Source organism: Sciurus carolinensis, chromosome 5 (assembly GCF_902686445.1).
Source record: "Sciurus carolinensis chromosome 5, mSciCar1.2, whole genome shotgun sequence".
In the NCBI taxonomy this organism is placed as follows: Eukaryota; Metazoa; Chordata; class Mammalia; order Rodentia; family Sciuridae; genus Sciurus; species Sciurus carolinensis.
The window spans coordinates 62165206-62182623 of NC_062217.1; positions in this window are offsets into that span (position 1 = coordinate 62165206).

The window sequence follows — 17418 nt, forward strand, 5'->3', positions numbered from 1 at the left end:
CTAATATTTTCTTAGTCCAAATGCATACACTATCATTGTGGCAATGATTAAAAGTGGAAATATAGTCTTAATGATGATTTATACAATTTTAGAGTTGTGGTATAATGTAGTAATGTTAAAAATTTGAATCACTTCCTAATCAAATCTAATCTGCCAAAGATATTTAGTTATACTCTTAACTCATCACAGCTATCCTTTGTTTTAATATATATTTATCATTTGCAGTGATTTTTCTTTACTATACTTGATTTACCAAAATCAAAAATTGAATAAAACTTGTAATTATTTCTTCTAAAAACATAGCATACATAAAATTTTAATGCATACTATTTGTCTTTAAGAATGTCTTTATAACATGAGATGAGGACTAGCTAATCATATTTAGTTGCATAATAGTAATTTTCTGAAATAGTAGATTTTAAGTTCTCCTATGACACACACAAAAAAGTGGTGATTATGTGAGATGATGGTCAAGATAATTGACTTGACTATAATAATCACTATATATATCAACATATGTTCTACAATGTACATACAATAAAGCAAAGAATGTAGCTATAGGTGAAATATGATTTGGGATTATCAAGACTTCCCTAGGAAAATAAAATATGAAAGGTGTAGGCTCACTGGAGGGGTAGAAACCACCCCAAAACCTGTCAGCAAGCATGGTCTGAGATGTTAAGAAATTGATTGGACTTTCTGCTACATAAGAGCTAAGTCCTAATTGAATGGATGTCACAATTTTCCTATGCTGAGCACACAGCATGACCATGGCAAAGAGGAGGAAATTTTAAAAAATGTATTAATGAACAAACAAATAAAATTTTAAAAAATTCCTTAAAATAACATGTTCTTTTCAGTTGTTTGCTCAGATCTTCCTGTAGTATGTATAACATAACAAAAGCTTATGTATCAGTACCATGATTTATTTATCTGTCTCCATTTCTAAACACTCCTTTTTTGGGGATTTTATTTCTGTTGCCCATATTGAAACACTTAAAGCATAGTAACCATTTTTCCTTTTCTATTAGATTATATTATCCTTGTTCATATCCAATTTTAATGTTCCTATTATTTTCAAGATTAGGTCTAACCTGAAATTTTCACATTAGCAAAAGTAACTCAACAAAATAAATATATTGTATGTATCCTCCTCCCAGGCATCAGGCTACTGAAGACTAGGAGGTTTGAACAGTACCTTATAGTTTTATTGTAGATTTTCTTTATTAGCAGTAATAATACAATTATTCCTATTGTACCTACTATTTTTCTTACTTTTCTTTCATTTTATTAACATCTTTCTCATCCTCTCTGCTTTCCTCTTATCTATCTGTCTCCTTGAAGACTCTTCCTCCCTTTTCACATGCTAACAACCAATTTCTTTTAATTCCGTTTTCACTACTCCTATGACATAGTACCTCTATAGACACACTTCTTATCTCATTAACATTATATCCTACACCCCTTCCCATCCTCTTTGTCCATCATTAGAAATTGTGGTCCTTATTGCAAACCTATTGGCTAAGCTGTAGATAATAATTGAATTCATAATCTCTGTTTATTAAGACAACGTGGTTAACATCTTAAAAGAGATTATTTGAGTTAAGGATGCATATTGTTTGTATGGTGTGCTACTAATATTGATCTCTCCCTTCCAGGTGAGGTATTGGAAACCTGCAGGGACACTGTAAGTCTATAGGGGGGAACTGTAATACCTCAGATTTGCACTCCTAGAGGGAAAGATACATGAACAATATGAGAAAACAAGGGAGGAAAGTGTCCCACACAAACCTACATCAATAAAATCCAATGACAGCATGGCAGAAGAAATATCAGAAAGGGAGCTCAGAATGTACATAATTAAAATGATCAGAGAATCAAACAATGAGATAAGAGAGCAAATGCAGGCATTGAATGAGCACACCAATCAGCACTTAGAAGAGCAAATGCAGGAAGCAAAAGATCATTTCAATAAAGAGATAGAGATTCTGAAAATAAACCAAACAGAAATCCTTGAACAATAAACCAAATTAAAAACTCAATAGAAAGCATAACCAATAGGCTAGATCACTTAGAAGACAGAACCTCAGACATTGAAGAAAAAATATTTAATCTTGAGAACAAAGTTGACCAAACTGAGAAGATGGTAAGAAATCATGAACGGAACCTCCAAGGATTATGGGATATCATGAAAAGACCAAATTTAAGAATTATTGGGATTGAGGAAGGTACAGAGATACAAACCAAAGGAATGAATAATCTATTCAATGAAATAATATCAGAAAATTTCCCAAATCTGTAGAATGAAATGGAAAATCAAATACAAGGGCTTACAGGATACTCACAAATATTTAATCTTATTCAGTTAACTCCATTACTTGTAACAATCCATGAAAACATATAAAATTTGTTGAAATATTTTTATAGAACAAAAATTTCAGGTAACTCATTTTCTTTTCTAGCAATTGGAAGTAGAAGAGAAGTGAATATTTTTTAGTTTTTTTCCACATGTATTATTTATTTTTCATTATTTTTTTAAATAATTTGAGCACACAAAACAAAAACCTGAATATGAAAATCAAAGGTAATTCATCAATTTCTTAATGATAAGTCAGGGTATACCTTCCATGAATGAGTTCTTCTTATTTCTTCTTCTTCTTCTCTTTACTTCTCCTTCTCCTTCTCTTTCTCCTTCTCCTTCTCCTTCTCCTTCTCCTCCTTCTCCTTCTCCTCCTTCTTTTTCTTAGAGCAGAAATTGAACCCAGGGGCATTTAACCACTGAGCCACATCCCCAGCCCTTTTTATTTTTATTTTGAGATAGGGTCTTGCTAAGTTGCTTAAGGCCTCACTAAGTTTCTGAGGGTGACCTCAAACTTGTGATTCCCCAACTCAGCCTTCAGAGTCTCTGGAATTATGCATGTGACACCATGCCTGGTCAGTTACAAGTTCTACACTCTCCACCTACTTCTCACCTCAGCTAGGTTCTCTTAGTATCTACCTTGCCCCAGTATGACTTTGGAATTATTCTTGCTTCTGCAGATCTCATATAGAAGCTTTGACTTTTCTAATTTTATAGTTCTTCATATACATTTTCTCGATTATTTTGCCCATATCGTTGGTCTTCTGTTATATATGTTGCTGTTTACTTTCAAATGTAGATGTATCTTCAACATTTTAGCTGAACTTTGAAAATAATTTAATACTGGGAAATGAAATTGATCAAAATTTGTCACATGCATACAAATATGCCTTGAGGAACCTGTTAATGTGTGTAATTATTAAGCATCAGTTAAAAAAAAGAATTTAGTATGTCAATATTTTTCATTGAACAAGAACTACTTAAGATTGTCACTAAACATAGGACAGAATTGAAACTTTTCTTTTTACTTTTATTTACTTTCTTATTTGTTCTAATTGGTTATACATGGTAGTAGAATGCATTTTGACACATTTTACACAAATGGAGCATAACTTCTCATTCCTCTGACTGTACATGGTACTAAGTCACACCAGTAGTGTATTTATACATGTATATAGGGTAATAATGTTTATCTCATTCTACCATCCTTCCCATCCCCACCATCCCATCCCTCTTCTCATTTCCTTCTGCACAATTCAAAGTTTTTTCATTCTTTTCTATCCACCCCCCATAGATCACCACGTGCTTATCAGAAAAAAACATTTGACCTTCGGTTTTTTTGGGATTTGCTTATTTTATTTAGCATGGTATTCTCTAGTTCCATTCATTTACCTGCAAATGCCATAATTTCATTCTTCTTTAAGGCTGAGTAATATTCCACTCATCTGTTGAAGGGTATCTAGGTTGGTTACACAGTTTAGTCATTGTGAATTCAGCTGCTGTAAACATTGATGTGACTGCATCACTGTAGTAGGCTGATTTTAAGTCATTTGGGTATAAACCAAGGAGTGGTATAACTGGGTCAAATGGTGGTTCCAGTCCAAGTTTTCTGACAAATCTCTATACTGCTTTCCAGAGTGGTTGCACCAATCTTCAGTCCCACCACAATGTATCAGTGTACCTTTTCCTCCACATCCTCACCAAATCTTATTATTGCTTGTATTCTTGATAATTGCCATTCTGATTGGAGTGAGATGAAATCTTAAAGTAGTTTTGATTTGCATTTCTGTAATTGCAAGAGATGATGAACATTTTTTCACATGTTTATTGATTGACTGTATTTCATCTATGAAGTATGTGTTTACTTCCTTAGCCCATTTAATGACTAGATTATTGGCTTTCTTGGTGTTAAGTTTTTAGAGTTCTTCATATCCTGGAGATTAGTGCTCTATCTGAGGTACTTGTGGTAAAGATTTTCTCCCATTCTATAGGTTTTCTCTTTTCATACTATTGATTGCTTCCTTTGCTGAGAAGAAGCTTTTTAGTTTGAATCCACTCCATTTATTGATTCTTAATTTTACTTCTTGCACTTTAGGAGTCTTGTTAAGTTAGTCAGATCCTAAGCCCACTTGATGAAGATATGGGCATACTTTTTCTACTATTAGGCTCAGGGTCACAGTTCTAGTGCCTAAGTCTTTGATCTGCTCTGAGTTGATTTTTGTACAGAGATAGAGTTTTAATTTCATTTTGTTACATATGGATTTCCAGTTTTTCAAGCACCATTTGTTGAATAGGCTATTTTTTCTCCAATGTATGTTTTTGGTGCCTTTGTCTAGTATGAGAAAACTGCATTTATGTGGGTTTGTCTCTGTCTTTTCTATTTTGTACCATTGGCCTCTGTCTATTTTGGTACCAATACCATGCCAATTTTGTTACTATTGCTCTGCAGTATAGTTTAAGTTCTGGTATTGTGATAACTCCTGCTTCACTCTTCTTGCTAAGGATTGTTTTGTCTATTCTGGTTCTCTAATCTTTCCAAATGAATTTCAAGATTGCTTTTTCTAGTTCTATGAAGAATATCATTGGAATTTTCTTTTTTTGGAATTGCATTAAATCTGTATAACACTTTTGGTAGTATAGCCATTTTGACAATATTAATTCTGCTTATCCAAGAGCATGGAAGATCCTTCCATTTTTGAAGGTCTTCTGAAATTTCTTTCTTTAGTGTTCTGTAGTTTTTTTTTGCAGAAGTCTTTTTCCTCTTTCAGTAGATTGATTCCCAAGGGTTTATTTGTTTGTTTGTTTGTTTGTTTGTTTCTGAGACTATTGTGAATGGGGTAGTTTTCCTAATGTCTCTTGCAGTGAATTCATTGCTTATGTATAGGAATGCGTTTGATTTATGGGTATTGATTTTATATCCTGCTATTTAACTGAATTCATTCATGAGTTCTACAAGTTTTCTGGTGGAATTTTTTGGATCTTCTAAATTCAGAATCACATTGTTGGCAAATCGTGATAGTTTTGAATTTTTTTCCTATTTGTGTCCCTTTAATTTCCTTAGTCTGTCTGATTGCTCTGGCTAGAGTTACAAGGATGATATTGAATAGAAGTAGTGAAAGAGAGCACCCCTGTCTTGTTCCAGTTTTTAAAGGGAATGCTTTCAATTTTTCTCCATTCAGAATGATGTTTGCCTTGGGCTTAGCATAACTATCTTTTATAATGTAAGGTATGTTCCTACTATCACAAGTTTTTCTAGTGTTTTAAACATGAAGAGTTGCTGTGCTTTGTCAAAGGCTTTTCCTGCATCTTCTGAGATGATCATATGATTCTTGTCTTTAAGACTATCGATGTGATGTAGTACGTTTATTGATTTCTGTATGTTGAGCCAACTTTGCATCCCTGGGATGAATCCAACTTGATCATGGTGCACTATCTTTTTAATGTATTTTTATAGGTGATTTTCCAAAATTTTATTGAGAATTTTTGGGTCTATCTTCATCAGGGATATTGGTATGAAATTTTCTTTCCTTGATGTGTCTTTGTCTGGTTTTGATATCAGGGTGAACTAGACTCATAAAATGAGTTTAGAAGGGTTCCCTCCTTTTCTACAGAATTGAATCTTATATAAAAAATTCACACAAAAAGAAGAAGAGGAAAAGGGAATAAAAGAGCATATGAAATAAATATAAGGATCATGTAAGCTCAGTCTTAACAATCAGGAAATTAGACTTAAAATTTTTAAATTTTTCAGAGAAGAAGGTAAACATCCAATCATATGATGCCTAAAGAAACTCACATTTAAAAGTAAAACCTGAAAAACAAAACTTTAAAAAGAAAAACACTATAAAAGTGACAAAAGAGCAAAATACATATAGTATTATTTCTAAAGTAATAATACTTGAGTGGCTAATGGATACTTGATTTTAAAAAACATATCAGAAAAAATATTGACATGGTTAAAGAGAGTCATTTCATTACAAAATGGGGCTTAATATACTCAAGGTATTTCAGAAGATAGGAAATAATAAAGTTAAACAGAAAAGAAAGTTGAAAGCACTTTTTATAATAAAGTCAATAAAACCAAAATGTCTTCTTTTGAAGATTAGTAAAAGAATTATAATTCTATTTTGTAAAATGCAACAAAACAAAAATGAGACAGGATATGAATAATCAATGTTGGAAATGAGAGAATGTACATTACTATTCATGCTATACATATTAAACTCTTAATAAAATATTGTAATGTTAAGTTAAAACAAATCTGGTGAGATAGAGAAATCTCTTCAAATATACAAATTGCTTTTTTTTCCAAGAACAAAATTTTTATTCTAATGTGTCTTTCATATGTACATTTTAAAAATTTAATCATTTATTTATTTTTTAATTTTTTACAGACTCCATTTTGATTCATTGTACACAAATGGGGTACATCATTTTATTTCTATGGTTGTACATGATGTAAATTCATACCATTCATGTAATCATACATGTACACAGGGTAATGATGTCTGTCTCATTCCACCATTTTTCATACCCCCCATAACATCAATCTTAACTGAGTCTTGATAAATGCTTACCACTTATCACTACTAAGAATCAAATTAGACATTTATTGCTTATGTAATTCTGAATTAATGGAATAGCAACAAGATTTATATCTCACATATTTGTTACACCTCGGCACTCTTCATTTTAATAATTAACTGATATTTCATTAACATGCATTAACTATCCTATTAAAACTACATTAAATGCTAAAAAATTACAAATTGCTTAAACTTATTTAAGATGAAATATATATTCTAAATATCCTTATATTTATTTTAAAAAGGGAGAAAGAATCATAAGAAAACTCCACGCCCAGTTGCCATCACGAGTGAATTCAAATTTTATATATATTCTTGCCAAAAAAACAAATTCAGGGGAGGAGGCACATCTACCCCATTTCATTTGGCCAACATTACTTGACTACCAAAATCAGAAGACAATGGTAAAGACATTTGAGGTAACTCCAGTTATCTCTATCCCTGGTGTTCACATCCTTGCAATCCTCTTTCCTTGAATTTGGAAAAAAACAATAACTTACCTTTAAACAAGGGAACAAGAAAAAGTTCATGAGAGTCACTCCTGTGATCTCATTATCTAACATAAAACTGGTGCTAGAGACTTGCCTACAAGGTCTTGATCTCTTTACAAACATCAACAAGGCAAACTTCCATGTGTATTCCAAAGATAAGAGAATAAACCTTACCAGCAACTTGAGTAAGTTTGGAAACTTTCCTTTTCCCATTTGAGCTTCCAAATTGAGAAACCAGCCATCACTAACACTTAAATATTGTAGAAGGTCTTATTAAGGCCCTACTTTGGCCTACAGTAAAAAAACACCATAGACTAGGTGATTTAACAGAAATTCATTATCTGAGGTTTATAGAATAGAAATCTGACCTCAGGACCTCCACAGAGTTTGTTTCTTAGGAGAACTCTGTTCTTGTTTTATAAATCCTGTCTTTACCCTAAGTACTTATATTGTCTTACCCCCATACATGTCTGTGTCCTATCCTCATCTTGCAAAGACAGCAGTTATATTATATTAGGGCAAATTCCCAATGATTTTATTTAACCCTGATTATCTCCTTAAAAACTCTCTTTGAAAATATAACCACATTCTTAGGTATAGTAGAGTAACATAACTCTCTTTGAAAATATAGCCACATTCTGAGGTATAGGAGAGTAACATACAACTTTCTTAAAGAATTTTGACAAATTGAATTGAAAATACAAAAGGAAAGAATAATTTCTTTTATCTAAGAGGCATTCATACTATGTATTCTTAAAAAATACCTTAATATTTGAAAATCAATACAATGTCCATATTTAAAAAAATACAAAAACCATATGATTATCTCAAGAGATTCAGAAAACATCTGAGAAAAATCTAACATCTTATCTTGGAAAAACTCTCAGCAGCTAAGAAAAGAAAAGTTTTTTCTTAAAATAATAAAGGGCATCCCTAAAATCTACAGCTGACATATTTAATGGTGAGAATATGAATGCCATATGACTAAAATTAAGATTGAGGCAAAGATGTCTGTTTTCACCACTTCTAGTCAACACAACACTAGAGATTCTATTATTAAGTGCAATATGGCAATAAATTAAATAGGAGTCATCGATTTTGGAAATGAGAAATAAATCTGTCTCAATTTGTGAATGACATAATTGTCTATATATAGAGAGTATACCAATATACAAGTCAGTTTTATTTGCATATACCAGAAATGGAAAATACTAAATTGAAATAAAAATGCAATACCATTTACAATAGCATGAATAAATGAACTAGGGACAAATCTGACAAAAAATGTACTGGACCTCTAAATCATAAATGAAACATTATTTAGAAAGCTAAGAAGGCATAAATAAAGAATTGATATAATGAAACTCCAATAGTGTTAATATGCCAATTACTTGTTACTGTTTTATATTTTAAAACAAATCTCAATAGTAATTCAATTGACTTTTGTCTAGAAATTAAGAAGCTGATTCCAAAATTTATTTGGAAAAGTAAAAGGTTTATAATAGTAAAAAGGACCTGGAAAAAAGAGCATAGTTAAAGAATTTACTGTTATGGATTGGATATGGAATGTCCCCCAAATTCTCATGTGTTAAAGACCTGGTTCCCAATGCAGCAATCTTCAGAGGTGGAAACTTTGGGAAGCAAATGGATCATAAGTGCTCTAACTTCATCAGTGGATTAATCCATGGATAGCTAAATGGACTTCTGGGAGGTGGTGGAGACTGTAGGCAGGTGGGAATGTTTGCAGGAAATAAGTCAATGAAGGTGTGACCTTGGGAACAGTATCTTGTCCTGGGCCCCACTCCTCTCTCTGCTTCCTGCCTGTCATGAGCTGAGCATCTTCCCTCTCCCATGCTCTTACACCATGATGTTCTACCTCAACTCAGGCTGAGAGCAATGACTGGAACACCAAGGAATGAAACCTCTAAAACCTTGAGCCAGAATAAATATTTTCTCCTCTAAGTTGTTCTTGTCAGGTATTTTGGTCACAGCAACAAAAAGTTAGCACATTTATATTGTCTCATTTCAGAATTTATTTTAAAGCTGAAAAATCAGGAGAGGGCAATAGTGACATACAAATATACACAAAGACAAATTGGAAAGAATACAAAGCCTAGAAATAGATCCCTGGATATATGTCAATTGATTTTTGTCAAAAATTCACAGCATTACAAGAGGAAAATCATAGTCTTCGGCAGTTGATTCTGAAACAGTTGGCTATTTACATGTAAAAATCAAATAAATACATGTACCTTAACTCATGCCATATACAAAAAGTAACTCAAAATAAATTGTATAACTATAAGAGTTGAAATACTATAGAAATTAGAAGAAATCACAGGAGTATTCTTTAAATGACCTACATTTTGACAACAGTTTCTAAATTTTGACACAGAAATGTAGGAACTAAAACTACACAAATGAATTTAACTTCATAAAATTAAAACATTTGCATGTCAAATGACATTGTTTTGAAAATAAAAAGGCAAGCCACAGATTAGAAGAAAATATTTGTCAATTTAAAAAGGAATTGCAAAATGCATCATGAATATTAAAGAACACCTATAGCAATATCAAGAAGATAAACTATTTAATACAAAAATAGGCAATATATTTGAACAAGTACTTCACCACAGGACACAAAGATGGCAAAGACACACATGCAATGACATTCAATAGTATTCAGGAAAGGCAAACTCAACCACAATGAATTTCTAGGACATACCTACTACAGTGACTGGAAGTAAAATGACTGCTCCTTTTAGTGTTTCCAAAAATGTGGAGCAGTAGAAGTTCTCATGTATTGTTAAATCATAAAATTATATTACAACCTCAAAAACAGTTTATCAACAACTTTAAAATTTATGTATATACCAACCATATGATCCAGAAATTTTACTTTTAGTTATTTGCTTAAAGGAAATCAAAGTATATGTTCCTGTGCAAACCATCATAACTGTATTTGCAATTAACTGGAAACAACCTAGTGCCCTGCAATAAAGGTAAAGATTAACTCTATTACATCCATTCCATGAATACTACTTTCTAACAAAAAGGAACAAATTGTTGACCTGCATCACAATACAATTAGGGTGAAAGAAATACATCAGACAAAAAAAATAGTATATGATTCCATTCATAAACTTTCTGGAAAATGAAACCTAATCTGTGAAAAATGCAAGTTATGTAGTGACTGGAATAGAGACTATTACAGGAAGGCTGAATTTTATTTATATTTTTAATTATTTATTATTCATTTATTAAAGTGATAAGGTTTGAACACAGAGCCTTGTACCTACCAGGCAAGTGCTCCAGCACAGTGCTCTACTCCCATCTCAGAACTGACTGTTAAATGACCACAAAGAAACTCATAGTAGAGTACATTTTTAATCTTGGTTGTATTTGTCTTTTCAACGAAATAAAAATGTGGCAAAAATCATCAGATTGTGCACTTAAGTATGTCTAATTATATAATGCCAACTGTAAGTGCAATCAAAACATCATACTACGTTCTGAGTAGTAGTCTCTGGATTGAGAAACACAACAATGACTTAAAAAAAATTAAAACTTGATTACAAATGATGGGAAGAGTGCTTTGAGAAAATATGCCCAGACAACTGTACCATAAAAGTCCAGAGCAACACTATCTAACTCATGAAAAGTTCTAAGTTTTAATAGGAACTAAGCACTGTGTGTGTGTGCATGTGTGTGTGTGTGTGTGTGTGTGTGTATGCACATACATAAACAGATAATGTATGCATATGATGCATGTGTATGTATATATAAAAATAGTGTTTTGAAAACGTTAATAATTACAGTTTTAATTTATATTTATGAAGATAATTTGTTTTGTAAAATCTGCTTAGTATTTCTTAAGTGATTGGGTCCTTATCAAGGGCTACAGGCTCCATTGGTGCTGAAATTTCAAATGTGGAAACAGCTACATTTGGGACATGGAGACATTTATAGACCACATTTCACATGCAACATAGTGAGTGCTATAAGAAAGATGCATGAAGCATGAGAGCTCAGATAAGACAGCGTGAATTTTCCGCGAGCAAAGCAAATAGCTAGGAAAGACTTTTTCAAAGAAGTGACATTTGAACTAATATGCCATACATATTATTTCCTAGGATATGATTAAAATGAAATTATCTGGCTGATTTTATTCTTACAGTCCTGAAGATATTCAGAAGGCAAGGAAAATTCTTTCATGAAGGAACACCTCTATTTGCTGCTTGAGGACATTCTTTCAAAATTATTCTCATTAGCATGAAAATGCCAAACACAATTTATATTTCATGTAAAATATATTTAGAAATTGATATTGGCCTTCAATTACTTATACCCCCTGGTCCAGATGTCATTTGGAATTCTGAAGTTTTGGAATCTTAGACAGGTAGTATGACTATAGTAATGTACTATATATGAACCATAAGAGCACCATAACACGTTTAAGGTCTAGTGTAATCTATTCTACTCAACACGTTGATTTTTTTCTGTGGTAAAGTGTATATCTATTTACAAAAACCAGATAAATAAAGACTATAAGTACATGCTCACCCACTCAGTGCATATTGTGCTTCCAACACTCATGCCACAAACTGAAGGAAAAAAATGGTGCCCAAGTTAGAAATTGACTCTAAGGGCTTTAGGTTGTATAGCTAAAGGATCAAAAAGTTGAAATGACTAGATTTTAGTCAAAAGCAAGGGAATAGTCAGATGTGGTGGTGCACACCTGTAATCCAGCAACTTAGGAGACTGAGACATGAGGATCACAAGTTCAAAACCAACCTCAGCAACTTAACAAGGCCCTCAGCAACTTAGCTAGACCCTGTGTCAAAATAAAAAATAAAATGGGTGGGGATGCAGCTCAGTAGTTAGGTGCCCCTATATTTAATCCTCAGTACTAAGAAGGAAAAAAAAAAAAAAAAAAAGGCAAGGGAATAGAATATAAGCCTTCAGTTTCATTAGCAGTTTGAAAATGTTTTATAAGAGGATTTTCTTTGTTGTAGAAAGACATCTCTTTGTAGATGCATAGATCTCAGTTTCTGAGTCAAAAGTATAATAAACTAAATTCAACTACTGTGTGGCAAAGTTCACCTAAACACATCTTGAATTTAAGAAAATAAGTAAATATCTTTAACCTTAGCTATGATTTTAGAACTGTTGCATTTATTGTGAAGCTAAAATTCAAGAGTCATGACTTAAAACTAATGATCTGCTGGACTCAGTAGTGCACACCTACATCCCAGTCTCAGGAGACTGAGACAGGAGGATCATGAGTTCAAAGACACTTCCAGCATGGAAAGGTGCTAAGCAACTCGGTGAGACTCCATCTCCAAATAAAATACAAAATAGGGATAGGGATGTGGCTCAGTGGTTGAGTGGCTCTGAGTTCATTCCCGATACCCATCCCCCCCAAAAAAAGAACTAGTGATCTATTGATATCAATTGATCATGTTAACATACTTATCATTGTAACAAAGAATAAACAACTGAATTTCTACAGAATGAAAATAGTCATCACATACAATCAGTATGGGACTGATTTTTCAGAAAGCAAATGACTAAAAAACACCAAACCCATGTCAAATTCAAAACAATCTATGAATGTGACAGGTAATCAACTTTTCCTCACTAGGAAAACATTCTGAAATGAAAGAATTCACTTTATTACAAAAAAATTAAATTTATCCACATCTTACCTTTACCAAGTTATATTTGTAAGTGTGGTTAATACTTTGTACAGAGAATGAGAGTTGTCACTTATTCATAGGAAACACAGTAAATAATACCAAAGACCCTGGATGTCCAATGCCATAGGATTAAAGGGAAAAAATGGAAGTTAAGAAATGTATTACATGTGAAGAGATATGTCATCCTATTTACAATGATTCCAGAGACACATCATAAATATCAAGGGAAAAGGACATTCATTTGTCTGTTCTATGGCATAATTACCTCCATTACTGTTGTGTTGCTAAATGTTTAAAAATGTATTATTCTTAAGGACTATTATGGTTTGGATATGAGGTGTCACACAAAAGCTCCTGTGTTAATGCAGGAGGTGAAATGATTTGATGATGAGAGCCTTAAACTAATCAATATAGCCTAGTTTGAATGAATGTTAGGTTGTAATTATAGACAGACTGGGGGTGTTTGAAGGAAGTAAGTCTGATGGATGTTTCCTTGGTGACAGTACCTTATCTCATTGGCTCCTTTCTCTCTGATTTTTGGCCACCAAGTCCTGAGTTGCTTTCATCTGCCACTTTCTTATGCCATGATACTCTGCCTCACCTCATGCCCAGAGTAATGGAATTGGCTAACCATGAACTGAAAACTCTGATAACATGAAGACCAAATAAACTTCTCCTCCTCTATGTTATTATTCTTCTTGGGAATTTTGGTCACAGTGATGAAAAGTTGACTAACGCAAATATTGGTATTGGGAGTGGGGTTGTTGCTGTGATGAACCTCACCTTCTGGTTCAAAAGCCTTTGGATGAAATTTACCAAATTGTGATATGTTCATATATAAATATGAATATATGAATATATCACAATGAGTTTCATCTTTGTGCATATCTATTAGGCATCAATTTTTAAAATTATATATAAATAGAAGAAATACCAATAGAGGAAGGGGAACAAGGAGAGGAAGAAGGTAAAAGAAGGAGGAAGTACTGGGGACTGAAGTGGAGCAAACTGTATTTCATGCATGTATGATTCTGTCAAAATTAATCCCAATATTATGTATAACTATGAAGCTCTAATAAAAACATTAAAAGAAAAGAAATAAAAAATAAATAAATACATAAATAAAATAAAATTGAGAAGCTTTTGGAAGTGGTTTTCAGGAGAGTTTAGAAAAGTGTGGAGATGCTGAAAATGTTAAAAGTAGACCTTAAGGGTGATTCTGGTGGGAGCTCAGACAATGTGATTGCAGATGCTAAATGAGAAATTTCTTGGAAATTGAATTAGATGTCTTTAATGTTACATCTTGGCAAAGTACTTGTCTACCTTTTACCCATATCCTGTGATATTGTGTGAGACTGAATTTAGAGTTATGGATTAATTAATCTAGTGGAGACAAATTCAAGGCAGTACAATATTCAGGTGGTAGAATAGATTTTGCTATTGGCTTTTAGCCAGGCTTACTGTGAGAATTAGTAGCATAAAGCAGAGAAGAAAGTTTGTTTTTTTTTTTTAAATGGCATTTGAGCAGAAAAGTGAATGTAAAACTGGGGATAAGGATTGTATGTTACTGAAGAGATTATAGCAACTAAAGAGATGCTAAGTACTTTGCACAGAGACAATAGAAAATATGCCTATTACCATCCCAGGAAAGAGCAAGACCACATCCATGGCAGGTGTAGAGTGAAACCCCCTTTAAGAGACCATGGTCAGCTACTACTTGAGCTGGAGGTGGACTTTGGCATCATTATCCATGTATTGCTGGCTCTGCAGGAATGCAGAATGCTGAATTTAAGGGTCATGGAGTCTTCCACTGATATTTCAAAAGAAGACCTGGGAGACAAGGCAAAGAGTTGCAGGCCTGGAAATCCTGTAGACATTCCCTGAGAGGGGAATGGATGAAACTGCCAGAAAGAAGTTGAAGCAGCAGTGGAGACCCCCCAGATTAAGAGATATCGATAATATGGAACATATGCTAAGAAAACCTATCAGTTGTGGACAAAATCAGGCTAAAATAGAGACCATGTAGGCTACATCCAGCAAGGTCAGTAAGGCAAGTATTTTCAAACCTTTTGGAGATTACATCTCACCACCATGTGCCCCAGATAACTGATATAATTGATGTATCTCTACAGCTATAGGACGTTTGCCCAGATGGTTTTTGTGTTTTGTGTTTTCGTTTTTTTGTTTGTTTGATTTTGGTCCCATCCTTTTTTTCTATGCTCCTATTCCTTCCTTTCGGAATAGAAATATTTACTCTATACTATTATGCCTTGGATTTATGTAATTTGCTTTTAGTCTTTTCAGGGACTCTCAGCCAAGAATTTGCCTTGAACCTTATGTGAGACGTTGGACTTGAACTTTTGAGCAATGATAGAAATTTTAAGACTATGGAACTCTAGGAAAATAACTAAATGCAGTTTGCATTGTGACATGGACATAGCTTTCAGGGACCAGGGACAGAATATTATGATTTGAATATTAGGTGTTCGCCAAAAGTTCTTACATTAATGCAGAAGTTGAAACCATGAAGTTATGAGAACTATGACCTAATCGGTCTTTCCCTATTTGCAAAGAAATAATTAGGTAGTAACTGTAAGTCAGTGGGGCATGGCTAGAACAACAGGTCTCTGGGAAGATGCCCTTGGGGGTTATATCTTTTCCCCCTGGATCCTCTTTTGCTCTTTCTGCTTTTTGGTCACCATACCTGAGCTGCCTTCCTCAGTTCTGCTTTCCCCCACTGTTGCCCTGTCTCACCTTAGGTCCAGAGCAATGGAGTCAGCTGATCACAGACTGAAATCTCTGAAATCATGAGTCTAAAATAAACTGTTCCCCCTCAAAATTATTATTTTTAGCTATTTTGGTCACAGTAACAAAAATATGACTAACACAAGGATGATACATTGATATATATGGTTCATAAATATTGATTCAAGTAAATTAATACATTAGAACTTAGTACTATTAAGAAAATCATGTTATTTTTATACTGTTCAAATTTTTGTTAAATTTTCTACTAATCTCGGAGTCTGTCAGTTTATTTTAAAAATAAAAGTACAATATTTTCCATTTTATAAAATATGTAAATGAGAAATAACACTATGTGGGTGCATTGTTTACTAGAAATCATGCATAAATTATGTAAACAAACTAAGAATAACAAGGTGATATTTTAATTATTTTCTGTGTATTAGATTAAAATGTTTTAAGAAACATTTAATATAATTTTAATATTTTCTTATATAACAAAAAGTTATCTATCTGTAAATGTTATTTATTGAGTGATTATCCATATTGAAATTAGAATTATTTGCAGATGGAAAAAATGTCATCTGTGATTCTGCATAATAGAGGATAAAAATGCTTTTCCTAATCCCATGTCCAATCTAACAGTACAGCAGATCCATCAGACAGCATAAAGTTTCTGGTATTTGTGAAAGATTTACTATATATACCAATGACTGAAGCATCAATATTTACTGTCTTTTCTTCCTCAAACTACTCAGCAATTTCTGTGCTATGTGTCACATGACTATTTTAAAATAACCAGTTCGTTATAAAATAAAATGTGAAAATAAATATTGATTCAATATTTTCAGATTATTTGAACTAAGATTTCAAAATAGTGATAAACTAATTTTAAACATGTACCATAATATATATTTAATGATAGTCTCAAGGTCACTGGGTTGATGGTTGAATGGTTTATTCTCAATGCAAAGTGTATCTTGTCACTTTTTCCTGGGACCTAATTACAGAAATGTATTATTTACTATAGAAATTATATTATATAATAGTACCACACATATACATATATACTTTATTAATAGAACATGTCTTCTGAAATAGAAAATAGTTTTAATATGTAGGTTAATGCTAGAATAAATTGTCCATTTTCTCAATCTCATTCCATGCGTATGAATGCCTTGTTCCATTTCATAATTATGTATACTATATATAATTTATGTTTAATTCAAATATGTCATGTATTACACAATGACACTAAGCAGGGCATAACAAAACAGGTTTTTGATAATTTTTTACCTACGCTAAAATATAATCAGATATAACTTCATATAATTTAGCATAAATCTGTCTGATGCTATTTCTTATGTGATTTACACAAAGTTCAGGCTTGTGAAATTAACCTCAATAATCAAAATGCATGAAGTTATTTTCACTTTACTCATCTCCACTGAATAAAATGAAACACAATGAAGTTGAATTGTTTTCACATATCTTCAAATCAAACCCTTTGTATAATAAATAATAAAAATGAGTGAGTT